Source organism: Oratosquilla oratoria, chromosome 9 (genome assembly GCF_046742065.1).
Source record: "Oratosquilla oratoria isolate Oo_2021 chromosome 9, ASM4674206v1, whole genome shotgun sequence".
NCBI classification, from domain to species: Eukaryota; Metazoa; Arthropoda; class Malacostraca; order Stomatopoda; family Squillidae; genus Oratosquilla; species Oratosquilla oratoria.
This window is the reverse complement of record NC_134785.1, coordinates 60,472,711-60,477,910: the sequence shown is the minus strand read 5'-3', so window position 1 is coordinate 60,477,910 and position 5,200 is coordinate 60,472,711.

Sequence of the window (5,200 nt, the reverse complement as noted above, 5' to 3'; positions counted from 1 at the left end):
ACATACGTGCGTACATACAAGCATACATGCATACTGTGCATGCATACACACGAAAATTAAGGTTAGAAATGACCAATGGAAATGCAGAGACAGGATCCTTCGAGAACACAAACACACACAAACACACATACGCACACACATACATACACACATGTATATATATATATATATATATATATATATATATATATATATATATATATATAATCGGATTGATGTCGCTGTTACTAATGAATTTCTCTCTCACACACACACACACACACACACACATATATATATATATATATATATATATATATGTATGTATATATATATGTATATATATATATATATATATGTATATATATATATATATATATATATATATATATATATGTGTGTGTGTGTGTGTGTGTGTGTGTGTGTGTGTGTGTGTGTGTGTGTGTGTGTGTGTGTGTGTGTGTGTGTGTGTGTGTGTGTGTGTGTGAATGTGTGTGTGTGTGATTCACCTTGGTCTTTTGATCACGGGTTGGACTTGTGATCGACAGCTATTTCCCTCCTGGAAAAGAGCTCAGAGCTCGTATGACCGATCTATGGGTAATGCTGTGACTTTACACGCACGCACACCCCCAACTCCCCGCCCATGAGAGTTGGAGTAACGACTCGAAGCGCAGCGATGCTGAAATAATTTCAGGTGTGTGTGTGTGTGTGTTTGTGTATGTGTTTGTATATGTATGTGTGTGTCTGTCAGGACTTCAGTACACTTAAATAATAATTCAGCGCGATACCATGACAGACAGTGATTTCGTCGCCATAATATTCCCTGTACACAATGAAGCTGGGCAAGGTATGCAAAGCCATTTACCATGCGTTCAATTTCACATCATCTTTGATGTCGCCGTGCCAATACGCAGCGTCCAAGCCTCCTGTATTTACGTTGTAAGATAAATTGTGTTCACAATTTATGCTGTTTAACCACCTATCATCCAGTTATAGTGGAATAAACCCATACACATTGTTTTCTGGTGAAGAACAATATTTATTGCATAAAAAGTTACTAAATAAAAATAAATTCTCGATCCACGTTCGTTCTCTGTCATAACCCACCCCATCCGCAAATTCCGTTTTCTTTTACAACAATTTCTAAAGAAATATATATAAACAAATACCAAATCGTGTGGTATAATAATTAAGTTCATATTGTTGGCATAACTACACACTCAGTTATCACAATTACTAAACTACTTTGCTAATTTTTCATGAAAATGTATTAATATATCATAATCCTGTAGGATGATGCAGCAGATATGTCTATTCATAAAAATATTTTAGGGACCTATCTTTCCGTGCTGATAAATTTATATCTAGTATTCATTAGAATACATAATAACACAACAATGAGGCAGCTACTGTAGCAATATCAACAGAATATAATTCTGACCTTCTGGTGTTTAGCTGTTACGAATTTGTTCCCTTTCGGGTGTTTCATAATGTAAATACTTACCCCCACCACCGACTAAAGTTCTGCTTTTGTCGTCGAGTCCTAGCTGCAGGCCAAGTATGATCACTTAACGATTTAAAGAATATAGAATACAAATTAGCTAAATTGATTAATAAATTAATCGATAAATAAAGTGAACTATTTAGGCGTCAACCTTAAACAGTCTAAAAATTGATATATCAAAAATAATAAGATTTTCTTAAATTCTGGATTGACTTGAACCATCAAACAACTACCCCTCCTCCCGCAAAAAAAAAGTTTTAGTTTTTATAGTTACCCCCTCACATACGCGTATTCTGTAAAACCTTGTTGTAGAATCTGAAGAACCTTCAGTTATATTGATCAAATATAATAATATCATGCTTCGTTTACCGTAAGAACAAAATAGTAGTCAATCGTCGTATCTTTTAACTTGATAAGTTTCACATTAACGGAACCCACATATTCATCGACTTTTGTATTAATATTTGTCTTTTCCTATATACAGGCACCAGATTTTACAGTATATCCAAAACTCAAAAATTAAAATAGTGAATTCATAATGCGTAGGTGTGTTTCAATCAATCGAATTTACATAAATGTGATATACAGGAAAGGATCTGAGCTTGTAAGATCTTGCTTTTTTCTCCATTTATCTAGTTTTGAAATTGCTTGGGCTATACGATCTTTTCAGTTATTCCAGGAATTGTCGTATTTGTATAGAAAACTTTCTCGACATCCATAAGACGTGTTCTTTTCCCAACCGACAGCAGTCACGGACCTATTTTATTTTCTGCCCGAATATAGTCCGTCTATTCTATTATTTATGTCTCAATTTTGACAGTTATTTAGGAAACTCAGACATTTCTCCTCAATTTCCCATTATCGTATTGTATTCCCAACGATCAGACACGAGCCCGAGTTCACACGTTCAGAAACCGTAAACAAACAGGTCATAAGTGACTTCGATCCAAGGAAGACTGCATACAGGATTGTTGTTTATTTGTAGCTTATGAACGCTCAACAAGGTAAGATATATCGAGGTTTGTTAACTGTGCTACATAGGAATTGGCAGTGGTTACAAGTGTCACGTAGATAATGATGAATCGTGGTTTCATAAAGTTTTTTAAGTGTTGTACACAAATATTCACCGTAAATGGCGCTGTTTCAGATACTATCGATTCCTCTGTTAAACCTACCATTTCGTAATATCATACTTTCACAGACATATAATATGTGTCATATTTGTTACTAATGACACAAAAACGAGAAATTCCTGACCCAATTTTTCCACGTTCGTTTTTACAAGCTACATGCACATGACTGTGTGTATGAAAACGTGTGCACATATGTATAGTCCGTGTGCATCTGCATATGTATACTTCTTTGTTCATATATACGTATACACGTATGCGTACATGTGTGTCCACTGTATGCATGTTTGAATGTTCACACAAGTGTAAATATTAATGGATACATTATATGGATAAAAGTATACATGTATGTATTTGGGTGTGTGCATGATGTATATAGATGCCTGTGAGTGTATGTATACATCCACGTGTCCATGAATACACATGCATATGTATGTTTGAATATCTTATGCCGTATGTATTTATATAAATCAATGTATGTATGAATTGATGATGCATGAATGTATGCATGCATGTATGCGTGTATGCATGCATGAATGAATGTACGCGTGTGTGTATGCATGTATGCATGCATGAATAAATGTATGCGTGTGTACATGCATTAAACAAAGTATGCATGTATGCATGCATGAATGAATGTGTGTATATGCATGTATGAGTGTATGTATGCGTGTATGCATGCATGCATGCATATGTGTAGACAGTGGTTGTGAATATGTGCATGCCTGTATGTATGCATATGTGTAACCCTGAATACAAACGTGTGTATACAATATGATTATGTGCCTGTGATTGTCTGTATGTATGCATATGTGTATGTTGCGCATGTATGAATGAACTCCTTTTACCGCAATCTTTTTCAAGAGTGCAAGATTAGACCTACGATGGTTCGCCTTCTTCTTCTTTGTCTTCTTCAAATTCTTCGTTTTCTTCTTCTTTTTCGTTTTCTTTATTTATTCTTCTTCTTTCTTTCTTTTCTTGTTGAGGTTAGCGGGGCTATCGCCCGCCCGGAGCTCAATCTTGCGGCGGTCCGGAGCAGTTCACACACGAAACAGGTGTCCACATTATGAAACTCTGTTAGCAGCAGAGGTGCCCCCGAAAAGATCAGGGGGCACCATACAACCTCAGGCGGTGCCAGGGCGAGGATGTAACCCTAGGAGGTTTAGGCTTGCCTCGTAAGGGGAGACAGTGAGGTGCCGTGCCAAGGATGTGAGGCTGAGACCTAGGCGAAGTACTGTATGGCCGTGGCTCTGCATTCTAGCAGATTGTAGTGGAGGGGATGTTGCACCGTGGCCCCACACAGTTTGCAGCTCTCGTGGATTCTCTCACCCCGCGCGTGACACGTGACATCCACAGCGGTATCCAAGGCGGATCTTGTGGAAGCCGTCCTGGGAGGAACGGATTTGGAGTGATGCATCTCGCATGGTTGAAATGGCAATATTCGCACGGGTTCAGGGGAGTGGGAGGTTAGTGATACAGTCATTTGACAGCCACCGATACTCATGTGTGTGTGTGTGTGTGCGTGTACAAATATATGTGAAGGTATGTCCTGTTTAATATAGGGAAGTGAACAGAGGTTTTTACACTAATGCGTCCAGACAAAGTGCATCAAGGAACTTACAGCCTCAAAAGGCGTTTCATTCTACCTGTTCCTTCTGTCTGTTTACCTTCAAATCGGTAAGCAATACCCACAAACACATCGAATTCAGGGTGAAAACGGTCACTAAGTTCGGTCTGCTCGTTTGGCTTGAACGCATGCTTGAATGCATGCATATCACCTTTCGCCCAAACGAACAATGTACATCTTGTCAACGGACAAATGTCGACTCAGTTGGCTGTCCAACTGTCACCCTCCCGATTCTACATACACTCTTTCTCTACAAATCAGTCAAATATTATCTCGCTCTCTGAATCGTATACATACTGACACATATTTCCCTAACGAGAAAAATATATATATTGTATATGACTGCGTGTTTCACAAATGTGATATCAAATAATATAACTTGTAGATGTTTACTCTTCCGAAAACAAGCGACTCTGCAAATGGAACAGTGGATCCGCGCAGCAATGGAAAGACAATTTTTAATTTGTTCTCTGTTAATCCAGAAACTAAGTGATCTCTGTGTTGTCAACAGAAACATAACTATGAAATACAAATATGTGTTTCCTATTCACTACCAATTTCTTAATTAACTGTGACTGGGCGAAACTATTGGTGTTTTCTGTGGCGGTTTCTTCGCCTTCCCGCCAAGTCGTTTAAATGTATTTCCTCGACATTAGCCAGAGGACGTTATATCAAATGGCACAGTATTTTATGAAATCCTCAATATACAGCATTCTGAGAAATACCACCTTATTCCCGTGTGGTTTGTGGCGTTTAAACAGAAACTATTTGCATTTTTATGAGTAACGTCAATTCTTGCTCTTCAATATATTGAATGATGGCGTTGTCCTTCATATTTACAATAATCATCAACTTTAAACTTTACTAACATTTCATGGTATACTAAGAGTATTCTCAATGCTAACTCTTCACTGTTAACGTAATTACTCAGGAGTTCAACTCTGAGAGATGTCAATTCCT